The 18,680-nt window shown below is 49.5% G+C and overlaps 1 long non-coding RNA gene across 1 annotated transcript; it reads right to left on the bottom strand.

Annotated features, from left to right (window-relative positions):
• Window positions 1–12,517: 12,517 nt before the first annotated feature.
• Window positions 12,518–16,336, bottom strand: LOC131498354 (uncharacterized). The gene is made up of 3 exons (XR_009255401.1): window positions 16,104–16,336; window positions 14,117–14,280; window positions 12,518–12,784 (listed from the first exon to the last, which is right to left on the bottom strand). It is a non-coding gene; the product is annotated as an uncharacterized LOC131498354 (long non-coding RNA).
• Between the last annotated feature and the right edge of the window lie 2,344 nt (window positions 16,337–18,680).

Raw genomic sequence — 18,680 nt, 5'->3', positions numbered from 1 at the left:
CGTGTTACCGTATGACAATGCCACAGACTCTTAGCAGGTCCAGATGGACAGGATCTTAGAGTTGACCCCACAGATGTGGCACAGAGGTGAAGAGACTGGGCTGTCATATTAGACCACTCGCATTACATCACTAATTATTCTTGGTATCTTTACTCTCTTGGGCAGTTTCCCAACCTCTCCAGGGCTCCCGATCCCTTGTCTATAAGTGAGGACAAAGACAATACCAATACCCACCTCCTAGGTTTGTTGTAAGGACAAAATGAGATGCTTTTTCTAAAGTTCTCAGCCTGACACATGATAAGCATTCAATTAATGTTGTATATTGTTATTATTACATTATTACTTTTCCCCTCACTTTACAGAAACTGAGGTCCGTAGAGGTATATTTTAGGAAATATATTTTCCTCTCTTAAAGTCGCAAAAGCAGCTTAGTTGTGTGTGCACATTTTCATTGATTAAAAAAAGGAGTCATGTGGGCATCTGGCCATGAGCCAGGAAAGGTCAGGTTATGTGGCAGTCACAACTCCCTATGCCGGGTTTTACAGCAGAAATGTTCATTTCTTGTTCGTACTCTTTGTCCATCGTGGGCTGGCTTGGGGCTCTGCTCCTATCGTCATCCTTGTCCTGGGGCCTGGGCATTTGGAGCACAAACCTACTCTTACGGCCTCCATCTGGAAGGGATTCTGATCATTTCTGCCCATTTCTGGTCAGAGCAAGTCCACATGGCCATACGGCATTTCAGCAATGTGCGTAAGCATGACCCCCTTACAGGAGGCAAGCAGGTGCTGGTGAAGAGTGCTGCCGTCTGTGGTGATCCTGCAACACAAACACATATAATCTTAGTGGGACTGACCCTCTGACGAGAACCAATTGAGACACCTGCCCTCAGATGTCAAAACTGATAGGAAAAGTGAAAAGACCCTTCACGTAGCATTAAAAGGAGCATCAATTGATGCCCACTCCTTGAAATAATTCCTCAGAACCCCCAAACCATGGCCAAGATAAAAATCTCCATTCCTTGAAAACCAACCACACACAGTCATTGTAGCTCATCCTAGAATGAGAGGGTCCTTGTACTAGGATGTCACAGGGAGTTCGCTTTGCTGTCCCACCCCAAAGCATTTACCACCCATCCCATCCCACTGCTTACCCTTTGTGGTTCATTCATTAACTGCTGCTGGTTTAGTGGTGATCACCGGCCCAGATGGTGGAAACACAAAAGAGGGAGGGACACAGCCCTTGTCCTCAGGAAGAGGGGTAAACTTCCTTCGAGTGGGGGAAGACTAGAAGTAGAGTCAACAAAGAGAATGTAAGATAAGGGCTGGTATGGTCTGGGTGCCATAGACCCACAAAGGAGGGTTACTTACTCTAGCCTGGGGGCGTCAGAAAAACTCAAGTTGGGAAGGCTGACATTGTGGAAATTTTATTCTTAAGGAGGGGAGTGAACAGTGCAGTAGTGCATCGATATTGGGGACAAAGTATCCTGTTCTTTAGAAGTAACTGTTTAGGGGGCGCCTGGGTGGCTCAGTCGGTTGAACGTCCAACTTCAGCTCAGATCATGATCTCCCACTCTGAGTTCGAGCCCCACGTCAGGCTCTGTGCTGACAGCTCAGAGCCTGAAGCCTGCTTCAGATTCTGTGTCTCTCTCTTTCTCTGCCCCTCCCCTGCTCATGCTCTGTCTCTGTCTCAAAAATAAATAAAAACATTAAAATAAAAAGTAACTGTTCAGCCTTGTAGGTATTTCTCATTCATTAGCAAGTATCTTCTGAGTGTTGGACACTGGCAATACAGCAGGCAGTTAAATGACATAAACTGTGCCCTTTGGGACTTAACTGAAGCCAGGGTGCTGAAAGAATGGGTCTGGGGTCATCCACAGTTGCAGATTTGTGGGGCCCACACCAGAGTCTCTACGTATAGAACCCAGAAACTGGCATCTTAAACAAATGCCTATGATATTTTTATCACACTTGAAATTTGGGGGTTACTGCTTAAAAGGCAGCCATAATATTGATAAACGTGGAGAGGACCCAGGGAAAACGGGGCACGTATACTGAACCAAGAAATACGTTGGAGTAAAAAATATTTGTGTTACCTGTGGGTCAGGGGCCAATGCCCGGTGAAGTGCGGTGCAAAGGTTAGAGACTTTGGCATTTCTTTGTCAAGCCTGCTGTTGGCTTCAGTGCACTACCGGCTCTCCAAGCCAGCTCTCCTACGCTAATGATCTGCTTTGTTTTTAAATTTGTGTTGCCTTTTTATCTCTCCCAATAAAAAAATTTAATGGCAGAATCGGATGCTCACTTTGTGTATAACAACCAGTGAGGGGTAAAGATGATTAGTGCCTGGGGAATAATGACATCTCTCCGTTGGCTTGGAGTTTACAAAGAACTTAGAGTGCCTCCGTGGATCTTCACCCAATCAGTGGAGATATGTCTTCTACTAGCCTTATTTTGCAGTTGAAGAAACTGAACTTGGAGAGCAGACAATCTGCCCAAGGTCACGTAAGGTAGCTGGTTAGCTAGCTGTGCCTGAATCGGTGGACTTCTTTGAGACTTTAGCCTTTGGGATTATTCCTTTGACGCTAAGGATCTGGGTGAAGAGTTTGCCTCATTTGCAGCCAGGCTACCTCTGACAGAATTGGCTCCTTCAAGAAAGCCCCATGAGCCTCACCCTGATCATGTGATCCTCCTCTTGAATCCTGGCGTCCTCTAACACTGCTGGATCAACAAGATTGAGGTGGTCCAGGTGAGAGTGAGGGACAGAAAGCAGAAGAGAGAATCAAAGAAAATGTCGGAAGATGGAGGCCGCCTTCTCTCACTTCCTAAATGCAGCGTGCTGTCTACAGCGTGCTGGACCAACCTTGGCAAAACATAAAGAAGTTGTATGTGGCCTGCAGTCCTCCTCCCCTCCCCTCCGCTGTCTCCCTCACTCCTGTCCACTACCTAACTTTTAGCTCAGTGGTCTCCTTTCCTTCCTAAAGAGACTGTGAACTTCCTCAAGATGAAAGAGTTAGGGGGCCGATTACGTTACTCTCCCCAGGGGCATGCTGGTGCTTTGAGCATAAGGCCATATTGGGAGCTGCAAGACCTAAAGGAACGATGATTAACAAGCGCTGGGAAGGAATGGTCGTTGTTGGCCATTATGAGGAATCCCAGAGAGCTGTTTTCCGACCTCTGGCGAGAGAAGAACAAGCCATAGAACCAAGGACCCTGGAGAGTCTCCTTCCCTTCCTTGTGATGACCCTGACATACCAGCAATAGCAGATGGCTTTGGCTTTAGAAAGCTGGGCTAGAATTCCAACTGGACCAAATGCTTGCAGTGACCTTTGACAAGTCTCTTCACCCCCATGATGCTCAATATCCCCATGGGTTGAGTAAGGATAGAAAGGCCTGCCCCACCCTCCTCATAGGGCGGGCACGAAACTCAGAGGATGTACACAGCTAAGTTAGTGCCAGCTGCGTGGTACCAAAGCGCCACGGGGAGCAGTAGCAAGTGACAATGGAGCTGGGGAGTCCCTGAGGACAGGTGCTTTGTGAATGACCACTCTGAGTCCGGTGGAGGACTCTCCTTTCATCCTATGATGGGCATGAACACGGGTCACCGGCGAACTTGTAACGGCAATCAAAAGTCCATCAAAAGTCAAGTGGAAAGGGCTGGTTCAGAGGAGGAGCTTAACCCCACTCTCTAGGTTTCTATGACTGTGGCTCTCCCAGCTGTGTGATTCTGGGGAGGTATTCAACTTCTCCAGGCCTCAGTTTCCCCATCTGTGAAATGGAGATAATAAGGATCCCTATCTCAGTGAGTGGCTCTAAGATTTCAATGAGACAAGAGTGGAGCGTTCAGCAAAATGCCCAGCACCAGAGAGAAGCCGCAAGCATTAGCTGTTATTATCAGTGTTATATTTGACTGGTATATATATATATATATGGCCTTAACTACGGCTGCTCACCAGGCGTGTGCCGGACAAGTGTGAGAGACACAGGCTAAGCGTGTAACAAGTACAGGAATTCGTCGCGTACTGACACTGGTGCACAGCGCGGCTGGTGCAAATGCGAAGCGAATTGGGTGGCTCTGTGTCCCTTGTGCTCTCTGAGACGTAGGAGTAAGAGTGCCACACAGCAGCCCTGTGCGGCCACATCCCGCACAACAGACGGCATCACGCCCTTTGTCTGGCCTCACGGTCTTCCCTTGGGTCCCTAAAGGGAAAGAGAAGCGTGACTCTCTGGGAAGCTCTTAATCCCGGCCATCTGGCCTCTTCCAGCCCTGCCTCACCTTCCTCTGCGAGTATACGAGTATACGGGGGCCGCCAGCCCGGAAGCCCCTCCAAAGAGCTCCCCCTTCGCCAGCCCCCCACCTCACGTGGAAATGAAAATGAGGCTGCAGGAGAGGCTCGAGCTCCTGGAGGGAGGACAGAGGCCCGGCCGCCACCAGCGTGCGGTCCCCAGCTTGCACTCTCAATTTCTTCCTACTTCTGCCTTTCAGAAGCACCCCCCTCCCCCCATTTGTTTTACTGAAAGCTGATCCGTTCTGGAAACCTTGCAGGGGAGTTTTGTGCAGTCCTGCTGATTTATGGAGTCAATGGGAGGCTGGGTGGGAGGCGCTGAAAGAGGGAAGGCCAGCCCCTTTCACAACGGGGTGTTTCAGAGGTGGTGGGGTGGGGCTGGGTGGGGGACGGGAGGCCCTGGGCTCCATCGCCTCCATAAATAAACGGCATCAGTGTGGGTGGAAGGGTCTGACAGTGCCCATGCTGGGGGGTGGGGTGGGGAGGGGAGACGGGCGGCGATTGGCGATTGGCGGAGACTGGCCATCTCAGGGCGCAGTGGTTTGGGAGGAAGTAAGTGTGGGTTCCTACCGCCCAGGCCACCAACTCACAGTGCCTTAAGAGCGTTGCAGGAGGAAGAAAAATTCTAAGTCTTGAAACAAAAAAGATAGCGAGAGGAAACTGCATGACCAAAGTGAATACATGTTTAATTAAAACTTCTCCTTGTGACACCTTCGTTAGCTAGTAAACATAACATGTACAAATTTTCTATGAGAACAGCTCTTCGTGAGGTTTTCATATTTTGCAGGAATCCCAGGGAACACAGCTATTAACACCCCAGAATCGTAAGCAACCATAAATTTAGTAAGTTACTAATAGTCAAACCACTCCAAAAGCAAAATTAAAAATCCGCTTTCGAGATTGCATGGACAAAATTTATTCCGTGTGGATGCACTCGGACATGCTTGATGTGATATGGAGCCTCCAGAAGCTCAAGTGTCCAGGGCCCAGGAGCTGTCAGTCTGCCAACAAGCCTCGACAAGTTGCTCTCCTTCCCTGACGCTTTCTTTTTGTTTGGTGAGGTCCCCGAGTTAGAAGCTCCCTCAGTGTCTTCTCCATCTAAAAATCTGTGAATAATTCTGTGGTTTTTTCCTTCTTTTATTACTTTATTTTTCAACCCAGAAGACCTAAAGGGTGATCAGTAATCAGTCAATCATTAGGCACCGGACTGGGGCTCTCCTGCGAGGGAGGCAGTTGAATGAGGCTGGTGATATTTTTCTACACTCTTTGCATAGAACCCTTATGGCTTTCATCATATTCACCTGGCACCTCACTAGTATTCAAGTTAATCATTTTCTGTAAACCATCTCACTTTGTTTTTTTTTTCCAGTTTATTCAAAAATAGAGCAACAGGAACAGAAAAACAGAATTCTTCCACCTGCCTTACCCCCATCACCCCGCATCCGCTCTCCTCTCATTGTCAATAGATGGATTTCTAGTATGACCTTCCTAGGGCTTTTTAAGCACATGTGACAAAATGCAAATCTGCTTATACCCCCATGTTTTTTCTTTAAATATTTTATTTTATTATTATTTTTTTATTTCTTTTGAGAGAGAGAGAGCATGCACAAGCAGGGGGGAGGGGCAGAGGGAGAGAGAATACATTTTTTTAATGTTGATTTATTTTTGAGAGATAGAGAGAGAGAGGAGGGGCAGAGAAAGAGGGAGACAGAATGCAAAGCAGGCTCCACGCTGTCAGCACAAAGCTCGACCTGGGACTCAAACCCATGATCCACGAGATCATGACCTGAACCAAAATCAGGCATTGGATGCTTAACCCACTGAGCCACCCGGGCCCACCCACCTACCAGATTTTATTTAAACCAGACATCCTATGGATGAATCTTTGGTTGTCTTTGCTATTACAATGGTGACATCATGGATATATCTCTGTCTAAAATCTATGAGTATCTTCCTGTTTTTCCTTCTTGTATCACTTTATTTGCCAGACCTCGAGATTTAACATATATCATTTGGTTTGTACAAAAGTATTATGGACTGAATGTTTGTGTCTGCCCAGAATTCAAATGTTGTAGACAGGGCCTGTGAGGAGGTGATAAAGGTGAACTGAGACCGTGCCCTGATCCGATAGAGCAAGTGGCCTTGTAAGAGGAGGAAGGGACCTGTGAGGATGTGGCGAGAGGGCAGCCATTTTTGTCAGCTTCCTTCACTGTAAAGTTACTCTTTTTCCCCATTTCTATACAGTGTGCTTTGGAAGGAAGTCGCTACGCCCAACCCACACTTGTAGAGTGGGGGGTTATGTTCCCTTCTTCTTGAGAAAGGATTATCTATACAAATCATTTGGAATTCTTCTATAAGAGAGATTTTTCTGTTCTTCACCATTTATGTATTTATTCATATATTTATATCTGTGTGGATTCCTGACTACACTTTGGGTTAGAAATCATTGCTGCTTTACTTTGTTGCACAGATTTTTCCAGCTTTGTCCATTGAGAGCCCTTTTAGATGGTTCCTGTGTCCCTTTGACACACTCCTATTAATGTAGGTTTAAAAAATTGCTTTTAATATTTTTTGAGCACTTCCCTACTTTTTGGCATTGTAAGATGTTCCAGGTTCATAATGCGTGTGCGTGCGTGTGTGTGTGTGTGTGTGTGTGTGTGCGTGAGTATTTTTTTTTCCTGCAGTCCTAGAATCAGCCACTTCTCCAAAGAACCCTGGTTCCTTGTATTGGAGAATGATATTAGAAATCAAGATCTGGATGCTGGGTGTACATGTAGCCACTTGAGTGTCAAGTCACATTTTGAATTCACTGTAAGCATTCAGGACACCCATATTTTCCGTCTCTTCTTCTTAACCCCCGTGATGATGCCCATCTAAGTCAACTGGCGACCTCACTGTTTCCTCAAAAGGCCTTGGGATCTCCCTCCCTCTTCCTTCCTCCTTTCCTCCCTTTCTTTCTTCATTTATTAATTTTTCTAAGATTTTATTTTAAAGTAATCTCTACACCTAACGTGTGGCTCGAACTCACGACCCCAAGGTCAAGAGTCACATGCTCTACTGACTGAGGCAGCCAGGCGCCCTTCTTTCTTCATTTAAATTGTGGCCCGCACTTTGCCTAAATCCTACCCATCCTCAGGTCTCAGTCCTCCCTCTACCACCTACCCTCACACCGGCTTCCTTTTCAACATTCCTTCCTGTCTTGTTTCTTGCTGCAGGAGGCTCCAAAACCTCAAATTCAACAGAAGCCCAAGTTATTCCTGGAAAGAAAATTCCACAAAACCCAAGCAGAATGGAATTAGGAAGGGAAGACACCGCCTAACCAACATGTTTAGTCTCTGTTCTTTTATTAAAATGAGTTTTGTGGTTGAACCCATATAGCTCAACTATCTGAGTTTTATTAGGGGTTTTCTGTCTTTCTACACTCCTGATACAGGCATCAGGGTTGAGTTTTATGATTCAGAGTCAGAGCTGAACAATGCAGTAGGTGCAGCATCTGTGAAGAAGTGATGAGGGTGATTGGTACTTTGAGATCAGTCCATCCAGCTTCTCCACTGGAGTTTTATAGATGGGGAAACTGAGTCCCAGGGAGGGGGGCGTGGGGAATCTCACCCAGGGCTATTTGGCTCATTAAAATGCAGAGCTGGGTCTAGAAGAATTTTTTTTTTAAGTTTATTTACTTATTTTGAAAGAGACAGAGAGCGAGCTGAAGAGGCAGAGAGAGAGAGGCAGAGAGAGAAAAACCCAAGCAGGCTCTGCACCATCAGCACAAAGCCCGATTCAGAGCTCAAACTCATGAACCTGAGATCACGACCTGAACTGAAATCAAGAGTCAGACAGTTAACCGAGTCACCCAGGCGCCCCCTAGAAGAATTTTTGATCGCTGTCCAATGCTCTTTCTGCTACTATGTGAAAGGGCTCAATTAAGATTTTTCTTCTCAAGAAATTTGTCTAAACATCCCCATCCTGCATCCAGCGAGGCACCCGACTACATTCTGGCTGGGGGCCGGAGTGGGCAGCCCCGTTCTTTGAAGATACACAGGTTTTGGAACCAGTGAGACCTGCACTGAAAGCCTAGCTTCACCTCTTTACAGCCATTTAATCTCAAGCAACTTCTCAGAGTCTCAGTTTCCTTACCTGAAAATGGGTTTAAGGATGCTTGGGCCACAGGAGCGTTTTTTGGTTTAAGTAAAAGCCTGGATATGAAAGCACCTGGAGCGTGCCAAATATATAACTGGCACTCGGCATTTGTCCAAGGAATCTGAATCTGCTGGGATTGTTCTGTAACTTCTCACCTGGTGCATTTGGTATCGTGAAACCAATAGAAAGCTTCTCTGTTACTTTTATTTCCTTTGTGTCTCTACAGAGCTGGACACACAGCGCTCAAAAATTCTTGCCGAAAGAAGGAATGCCATAAAGAGCAAAATCCGCTCTTTGGAACTCACCCCACAGGGGGGCCAGTGGAAGGGCAAAGGGTGTCATGGAATTTCCCGGGGCCTTTAAGCAATCTAAAGGGGGCCTGCCTTCTGCGGGTGTGCGGGAGCAGGTGAGAGAGCAGTCACGCTGCCCTCTCATTTTACAGATGAGGAGACTGAGGCTCGGGTCAGGAGGGAATTGCCTGAGGCCCCCCAGGGAGGGCTCTGCCAAGTGGGCCTCTGCCAGCTGGCCAGGGTGGAAGCCTGATAGAGCATATCCTGGGGACTGGGGCCCCTGTGCTTTCATCCAGCCCGGCCTGCCTGTCGCTGCTTGGGGCCCGGGCATGTTCATGGCTGAACAAGATGTGGCAGGAAACCATGAATCAAGGCGGAGGAGGGGGTGAAGGCATTAATGAAGTCGAGCTGACTTCTGGGTCTAAATCCCTTTCCCTCTCCTCCAAGCTTGCTCTGGCCTGTCCCTGCCTGGAGGAGTCTAGAGGCTGCCCTTAGCTCTGCCTTTCAGATCGTGCCAGGAGCCAGGTGACAGCCGAGAGAAGCCAGGGAGAAGCCAGGGCTGGCTCAGTGTGCGTAGGGAAAGTCAATCCGAGACCAAGCTTGTCGGTTGGAAGGATGGGTGCCTTTCCTTTTATGGGTGCAGACTTTTAGGAAAGGGAAGTTTCCTTTGCAGGAAGTTTATCGGTAGGAGGCGGCATGGCATTGAGCCAGAGTTGGCAAACTTTTTCTGTAAAGGCCAGATAGTAAATAGTTTAGGCTTTGAGGGCCAGACAATCTCTCCTGAAGATATTCCAGCTCTTATAGTACAAAAGCAGCCGAGCGATACATACACGAACGGATGTAGCTGTGTTCTAATAAAGCTTTACTTACACACGCTGAAATCTGAATTTTGTGTAATTTTTGCATGTCAAAATATTAGTCTCCTTTTGATTTCTTCCCCCAACTACATTTATTATTTATTTATCTTTAAAGTTTATTTATTTATTTTGAGAGAGGTAGAGAGTTCAAGTGGGGGAAGGGTAGAGAAAGAGAGGCAGAGAGAATCCCAAGCAGGCTCTGCCCTGTCAGTGCGGAGCCCGACGCAGGGCTTGAACCCATGAACCGGGAGATCATGACCTGAGCCAAAGTCACCGCTTAACCAAATAAGCCACCCACGTGTCCTCCCCCAACTATTTAAAAGTCTAAAAGCCCTTCCCGCCTTGATGGCCGTACAGAAACAGGCACCGGGGCAGACGGTGAGGGCATTTTCAGAGTCCTGGCATAGACAACACAGACTTGGGAGTCAGACAAGCCTTAGGTTCAAAGCCCAGCTCTGCCGCACACTTGACATCTGACCTTTGGCAGATGACAGTCTCTCTGAGCCTCAGTTTCCCAATCTGTAAATAGGGATAATCATGTCTACCTCATAGGGTTTTCGTAAGCATGAAGTAAGATTGTAAAGAACCTGACGTGCACTATCTGACCTCGACAGAGCTTTTATCATCCATAAGACAGCTAGTAACGGGGCGACAGAACCTCTGAGGCCTGTTTGAAAATGCAGTCACCATGGTTACAAACGCTGTAACCCTCTGCCCTTGGCTGCACTGACATCTTGTTTGTGTCCAGTATACTTCCAATGAACGCATGGTCACCAGGTCTGTGCAGGGCTTAGGGTGTAATGGATGTGGAAAGATGAACTTGGCCTAGTTCCTACAACAAGATAGGTATCTCCTTAGGAGGGGTGATAAGACATAAACCCCAAACAACCATAAATCAAAACAGCATGCAGACTAAGACCTCCCGGGGAGGCTCATGCCTCGCATTTACCGAGTGCCAGGTGCTGTGCTAAATTCTTAATGTACATATGTTGATCTCATTTACGCAGCCCCCCGAGGAGAGGGTTAGGGTTATGGTTATCCTCATTTGATCAGCGGGGAAGTGGAAACAGGGAGACTGTTAAGGTACTTGTACGGAGATTCCCACCCAGGCCTGGCTGGCGTGGGAGCCGGGATTTAGCCACTGGCCCAAGGTGCCCCAAGGAGCCCAGAAAGTCCATTCTGACTGTGAGGGTTGGGGTTGCTTCACAGAGCGGGCGGCTCTCAGGCTGCCCCCTTGAGGCTGGGGAGGGTTTCTCCACGTGTGGAGGGGGAAGCAAGGGGTGGGGGGCAGGATTCAGGCAGAGGGAACAGAGGGAGCAAATGTCTGTTGGCTGGCGGGGATGTGGAAGGCCCTAGGCCTGTTTGGGGAACGGCAAGCGGCCTGTTTGGCCCGAGGATAGTGCGTTTTGTACAAGCGTCCTGTACAAGTGATGTCCCTATGACTTCAAGCAGGGGTGGGGAGAGATGGGGCCTGGTGACTGCATTAGACTCTCCTAAATAAGAACCTGCTTGCAACAAAAGAACACATTGTAAAACATCTGCCATGCAGCGTATTCAACTCTTCAAACTTGTTTTTTCTTCCATAATTCCCCTCCCAACCTGCAGACATGACTTTCCTGGGGTGAAGACGAGGCCATAGGGTAGAGTGACTACAGGGCTGGCACGGATGCAGGTGTCGCAGCAGATGCCGCGTGACCCTGGGTTGGTCACATCCCTGTTCTTGCCTCAATCCCCTCAAACGTAAAATCAGGGGTCAGGTGATCTCTAGGTCCTGTCCAGGTCTAACCTTCCAAATTACGGCATACTATCCCTGTTGCAGTAAGAGAGGCATCCTGCACTGCGGGGTGAGTGTAGGCCAGGCTTCTGGGAGGCAACGTTCAATGACTGACAGCAGCGTCGTTCCTGGGCAGCTGGGGCCGGGATTAGAACTCCCCGCCCTCAAGCGGTCCGTGTGCTGCTTAGATTGCCTAACCCCTACTGATAACGCGTGTCGCCCCTTCTGCACTTCTGGTGATTTCTGTATCCGTGTTCTCCATCCATCCATCCATCTATCCAACAATATATCAACTTTTTTTTTTTTAATTTTTTTTTAACGTTTATTTATTTTTGAGACAGAGAGACACAGAGCATGAACAGGGGAGGAGCAGAGAGAGAGGGAGACACAGAATCTGAAACAGGCTCCAGGCTCTGAGCTGTCAGCACAGAGCCCGACGTGGGGCTCAAACTCACGGACCGTGAGATCATGACCTGAGCCGAAGTCGGACGCTTAACTGACCAAGCCACCCAGGCACCCCACAATATATCAACTTTTTAATTAGTTCATTTATTTATTCACAGCTAGCCTCTCGAGCCAGAGTCAGAATCCCCGATCTACCAGCTCCCAGACCATGGGCTATTTACAGAACCTCCCTGTGCCTCAGTGTCCTCCTCTGTGAGATGGAGACAATCAGGGAGTTTGCCATACAGGGCTGTGAGGGATTAGATTTGTCCTGTACGTGAAGGGCTTAAAATCATCCTGACATAAGTATTCACCGTTACGATTTTTTTTTTTAATTTTTTTAACGTTTTTTATTTATTTTTGGGACAGAGAGAGACAGAGCATGAACGGGGGAGGGGCAGAGAGAGAGGGAGACACAGAATCGGAAACAGGCTCCAGGCTCCGAGCCATCAGCCCAGAGCCTGACGCGGGGCTCGAACTCACAGACCGCGAGATCGTGACCTGGCTGAAGTCGGACGCTTAACCGACTGCGCCACCCAGGCGCCCCCCGTTACGATTTTTTAAGTAAACTCTACGCCCAGCTTGGGGCTTGAACTCACGACCCTGAGATTAAGAGCGGCATGCTCTACCCGCCGAGCCAGCCGGCGCCCCCGCTGTTATCGTTGTTGAAAGCATTTCTTGAGTGGTTATTGTGTGCCAGGCACTGTGTTAGGAGCTCTTCCTGTGTAACACGTTCACCCTCCCCGCAGCCCTACAAGGCCGGCTTTTCATAGGAAGAAGAAACTAAGGTTTGGAGAGTACGTGCCCTGCCCCAGATGGGCTACTGCCCCCAAGGGCTGCAGAGGACACGTCAGCAGGCCCGAGAAGGAGCGGGCAGGGAAGGACGGGCAGGCCCCCTCCTGCCCGTGTCATTGAGCATCGCCTCACGTCGCCTCCCCGCTGCACTGTTCGCTTCTCTCTCAGACCGGGACTGGGGCCGCTGTCTTGTCTTGAACTGCAGAACCTGTCAACACATGAGAATCATTCGCAGCGACCGGGGAAAAATGTGATTTAGGAGCGGGTTAGAGAAGCTCTCAGGGAGCCTGCAGCTCCGTCGTTCATTTTGGAGCCGCCTGTCGGCCAGACCAAACGGGAAACATCCTGTTCGGGAATAATCAGGACGTCAGGACTTAGATAAGTGAAGACACACATGTCTCAGCTGATATCCCAGGCGTATCGGACCGATTAGGCTGCGTAGTGCAATTTCCTCTCCGGTCTGACTTCCTTGGCCCAACATCGTGCAGATGGTGTGCTCTGCTTACTGGAAGTAAGTGTGGAAATGATAAAATAGAAATATGAGACATTTGGTCATCACTCGAGCTGAAACTTGACACTATAGGTCTGATTGAAAATCCAGCAGGCCCCTCTCCTGACCCTTCATCCTTGCTCCCCCTTCCCCGCGGAAGGCGCTTGAGGAATCCCCCCAGCTCTCTCCAAATCTCGCCGGTGTTAGCTCTGGCTGCATTAGCCCTACTCCGCCCAGGAGATGTTTGACCAGGTAACCCCCCCCCCCCCCGAAAGTGCCAGGACTCACGTGTACGTGCACACACACACACACACACACACCACGGGCTGCCCAGGGCTCCCCTCCTGGCGTTCAACTCTTCACTGAGGGCTTCCTGCCCGCTGTCCACTGAACCTTCTAGAGTTTCTCTCTCACACTTGCCATGGGAAAAAGCATCTTCCGCTGTCCTCTGAGGTCCATTTCCTTCCTCCCTCAGAGCCCAGCTCCCAGAGCGCCTCCTCCAGAACGCCCTCCTCATCTCAGATCCCCATTTTTGGCTGGCCTTCTCTTTGTCCTAGTAGCCTGTACCTATTTCAAAGTCTGCCCTCAACCCAGAAATCCCACTTTCTTTACGCTTCAGGATGTCTCCCCTGCACCCCCTGTCTCCAGACCCCACAGTCCTATAACCTGGAGCCCTCAGCCCTCTGTACTTCTGGTGATTTCCATATTGACTGCAGATTCGAGGGTGACTTGGGTCACCCTACATAAGGGGCTGACTAGAACCCTCAAAACCCCCTTTCCCACCCCAGTCTCTAACTAGACCAATTCTGATTACCCAAACCTCAAGACCATATTTTTGCCTTTTTCTTTAAAGATTTTGTTTCTTTTAGGTAATTTCGTAAGTAATTTTAAGTAACTTCGTGGGGCTTGAACCCACGACCCCGAGGTCAAGAGTCACATGCTTTACTGACTGTGTCAGCCAGGCGCCCCGTTGCCTTTTTCCTTAATGATGAACTTGCTTTGAGGAGTCCAAGAGCCCAGACAATAGTGACGACAGACCCAGTTACTGACCCGTCCTGATGATTTCTCTCACGAGTGTGTCCTCGGGGCTCTGGTGCATGTCATGTGAGAACACGACTTCCTTTTGGGCATCAGTTTTCCTTCTCAAACCAGGTAGAAATACCGATCTGCCCCCGTTGACCTCACGTCTCGTAGAGGTCTGTCCAAGAAAGCCTCTAGAGTGGAAAGATTATGATGGCTTTGCTTTGTTCTAGGCCTTGTGTTTTAAGCTCTTTAAACCCCAGTTTGTGATCCACTGACTTCCAGTCCTGATCTTATGAAGGAAGAAACCACCGTCCCCCTCGGAACGGAGGATGCCGGGGCGTCCTCGGGTTCCCCACGGCCAAGGACGAGGCGGAGGTGGTTAGCTCCTCTGTGTGGGCACCACATGCTCCTCACAGACTTGACGCTCCTGGTTTCTCTGAGGCCCTCCTGGGCCACCGACCCCTGAAGTAGTCCCTCCGGGCCGCTGTGACAAATATGATCACCAAGGGGCTCAATCAACAGGCTGTACCCACCGGCTGTCAGCTCTGGAGGGCAGAAGTCTAAGATCAAAGGGTTGATAGAGTTGGTTTCTTCTGAGGACCCTTCGGGCTTCTCCCTGTGTCTTCATATGGTCCCCCCTCTGTACCCATGTGCACCCGAATTTTCTCTTATTAGGACCCAGTCACGTTGGATTAGGACCCACCCTAATGACCTCATTTTACCTTAATCACTTCCTGAAAGACTGTCTCCAAATACGGCCACATCCTGAGGTACCAGGGGTTAGGGAGTCGGCATACTAACTTGGGGGGACGTGATTCAGCCCCCAACACTTGCCACTTTTTAAATATACCCTGCCTGGCTGTAGGGCCCCCTGGACCTCTCATTTAGGCTCCCAAGAAGACATCTCCTCCTCTGTGACATGGGATCAGTAAGGATACCGCTCTCTTGATGTTCTTGTGAAGGTTAAGTGCCGGTGAGGCTCCATGGGGCCTGGCTTACAGTAGGTGCTTAGTAAATGCTAGAACCATTTAAATAAATAAAGATGATGACGATGCTAATAACACACTGCTATTAGCAGATGTCTTGGTCCTATGGTCCTAACAGATTCCTTTTTTTTTTTTTTTATAGCGCCTGATAATCATTTTTGCGTGTGTCACTTTCGTTTTGCTCATTTCTTTCCCAAGGAGGCTGCCCCGTGGCTGGCCAGCACCCCAAGATTCAGGCCAAAGCCACTCTCCACCCCCACTGTGAGGACTCTGAGGTGCCCTGGCAGGAGGAGGCCCGGGGCCTGCCCGCCTCTCCCATCGCATCCTGGGAACCAGCAGGCCCTGGGGCTCCCGGAGTCATAACTCACTCACTCAGGCATCTGCTTTTGACCTTGGCACCTTCCCCTCAGCTGTGCCAGGTGCCTGGGGGCCTGCCAACTCTCCCCACCTGCCAAGCTGACTCTCTTCCACCACTCAAGTGACCTGGGAAATCCCATCTCCCCTCCAGCAACCCAGCGAGACCCATCACAGGAAAGGTCCTCCCGTGCGCGTGCTCGCCCCCCCCCCCCACCTCCCCTGCACACATGGGGCTCTGCTCACACTCAAAGCCCCTGCTGATAAAGGCTTTCTGCTCCAGACTTTCTGTTTATGTGCATCCAAGTGTCCATCTCTGTCAACAGTTTTTAAAATCTTACATCGTAGGGCTGGGTCTACTCCCACCCTCTGTCCTGTGTATTCCGTGTGCATCAACACGCCCGGGAGAGAAGCTGGGCCCCCACGGTTTACAAAGCAGTTACGCACGAGCACTTTATTCCTCTCTCCATCCTGCTTCTTGCTCCTGTGCTTTAGTATCCACTGTTCCCCTTTGCCTGGAAGCACGCCCTCTGCCTCGTCCCCTGGTGAATGCCCGTCCTCAGTCAGGCCCGGGGCCTGGCCTTTGGAGGTGCGCTGCTGACCCTCCCCAGATGAACTGATGCCCCTCCTTGGTGGCTCCACTGGACCTCTGGTGGCACCTCGGCCATACTTACCGTCCTGTACCGTGATGGTCTGTTTGTACAGCCTCCCCGGCTGGACTGGGAGCTCCTGGAGGGCAGGCGTGACAGTGCATTTAACTCTGCATCCCCAGGGCCCAGCACAGGGCCTGGCTGCAGATGAATGAAGGCTGTGAGGAGGGTTCTGGGCCCTGGCCGTGCTGGGCAGTGCCTTCCATGGCATTTTCCGTTTGCCCTCACCTCTTCCTTTGTCCTGTTTTTAGCCTAATTCCTTTCAAGGAGCTGGCATGGGACTCTGAGCTCATTTTCATGATTGCTTTAAATATTTGGGGCTGTTGGCATGCCAACACGAGGACCCACGCTAAGGAGGAGAGGAATTCTCTAGCTCTCTGGGTCCTGCCCAAACACAAGGAATGTGCCAGAGACAGGGGAGGTTCTGAGAAAGTGCCAGATTGGGTCGAACTAAACCGCTTTTCTACCTGGCTTAAGGAGCCAGGAATTTGCGCAGCAGACAAAAAAGTGAGAGGACACGGAGGCCTGGAGTGGAGGGGGGTGGGGGGAGGGGGATCGCGGAGAGGGGCTGGAGTGGGGGCAGGGCAGGAAGAGCCCCGGATGGAAGTGAAAGGGTTAACCGCGCCCACCTGGAAGTGTTGTGTCCCTGCCCAGAAACGGGAGGGGCCCCCGGAGCAAACGCCCGGGACAGGACTGTCCCCCGAGCCAGTTTTGGAAACCAGATAGATGGGAGGAGACTCTGAAAGTCTTGTCACGGGAGAACTTGGAAGCCACGAAAAGAAGCCCGTGAGCATCTGCGCGAGGAGGGGCCTCAGATCACCCCACGCGGCCCCCATCACACTGTAGATCAGGAAATGGAAGCTCAGAGAGGAAGGAGGTCACCAAGAGCAGTTTGTGGCCGTAGCGCCAGGACCGGATCTCCTTGTTCTCTTGCCAAGGCTCCTGGCTGCTCAAGGGCTGGAGAGGAGCTAGAATTGGGTTCTTCACGTTTTCCCCAATAATTGTTATAAATCAACAAGAAAGCCGAACTTCTGCCTGGTGAGCTCTTGTTCCCTGCCAGGCACAGTGCTAAGCGGTTCACATGTTTTATCAGAGCAGCCTTATAGGCATAGCCCCATAGTCCCGTTTTAAGGATGGGGAAACTGGATTCAGAGGCTAAAGGATTTGCTTAGATCAACCAGCTACTGAGCATTGAAGTCCAGATTCTAACCCAGAGACTGCCTGATTCTGGAGCTCGTGCTTTTATTTTATTTTATTTTTTAAATTTCTTTTTAACGTTCATTAATTTTTGAGACAGAGACAGAGCATGAACCGGGGAGGGTCAGAGAGAGAGGGAGACACAGAATCTGAAACAGGCTCCAGGCTCTGAGCGGTCAGCACAGAGCCCGACGCGGGGCTCGAACTCACGGACCGCGACATCATGACCTGAGCCGAAGTCGGACACTTAACCGACTGAGCCACCCAGGTGCTCCTGGAGCTCATGCTTTTAACAACTACTTTCTAAAATGTTTCCTGTCTGACCTTGACAGATCTCAAGAGACTGGGTCAAAGGAAAGATAGCACAGAGCTCCTGGATGAAAAATGCAACATCTCAGCCCTCTTGGCAGTGAGATTTGCGGTCCATAGGCATAGGCATCCGAAAGAGCCTTTCCTAAAGATTCCCCAGTCCAAATGGAATATTCTGTAGACATAAAAAAAAAGGATGGGATCTTGCCCTTTGGGACAACATGGATGGACCTAGAGAGTATTACACTAAATGAAATGAGTCAGAGAAAGACAAGTACCATATGAGTTCACTTAAATGTGGAACTGACAAAAAAACAAAACAAATGAATAAACAAAAAGCAGAATCATACTTTTCAATACAGAAGACAAACCTATGGTTGCCTGAGAGGAGGTGAGTGAGGGATGGGCAAAATGGATGAAAGGGAGTGGGAGATACAGGCTCCTAGTTATGGAATGAATGAATCATGGGAATGCATTCATGGGAATAAAAGGTATAGCATAGGGAATACAGTGAACGGTATTATAATAGTGTGGTCTGGTGACAGACAAGCTGTACTTGTGAACATGACGTAGCATACGGACCTGTTGAATTACCGTGTGGTGGTGCGCCTAAAACTACTGTAACGTTGTGTCAATGATACTCAAATAAAAACTTTTTTTTAAAAAAAGAAAGAAAACTAAAACAAGCAAACAAACCGGTCCGAAAGAGGTCTGGGGCCATGAGGGTAGAGATGGACAGACAACATCCGGTGGGGCTGCGGATCCAAGAGTGGGTTGTGAGATGAGGGAGCCCAAAAGAGCAGATGAGCGGAAGGAGACCGATTCTTGACTCACTTCCGGAGCTGGTTGCCGACTCTAGGGGCTCTCTTGCCCATGAGAGGGAGTTCGTAAAAGAGGACAACAGCCCTCCGAGTTCACATACTTCACATTTATAGAGCATCTCCAAGCTCACGAGGGGCTGCTTCACACATTCTCGTTGGATTCTTACAAGAAGGCAGGGTGACTATTCCCACTTTCTTTTTTTTTTTTTTTTTTTTGGGGACAGAGAGAGACAGAGCATGAACGGGGGAGGGGCAGAGAGAGAGGGAGACACAG

The sequence above is a fragment of the Neofelis nebulosa genome, chromosome 2 (genome assembly GCF_028018385.1).
Source record: "Neofelis nebulosa isolate mNeoNeb1 chromosome 2, mNeoNeb1.pri, whole genome shotgun sequence".
NCBI lineage: Eukaryota > Metazoa > Chordata > Mammalia > Carnivora > Felidae > Neofelis > Neofelis nebulosa.
This window is presented reverse-complemented; position numbering and strand designations above follow the sequence as displayed.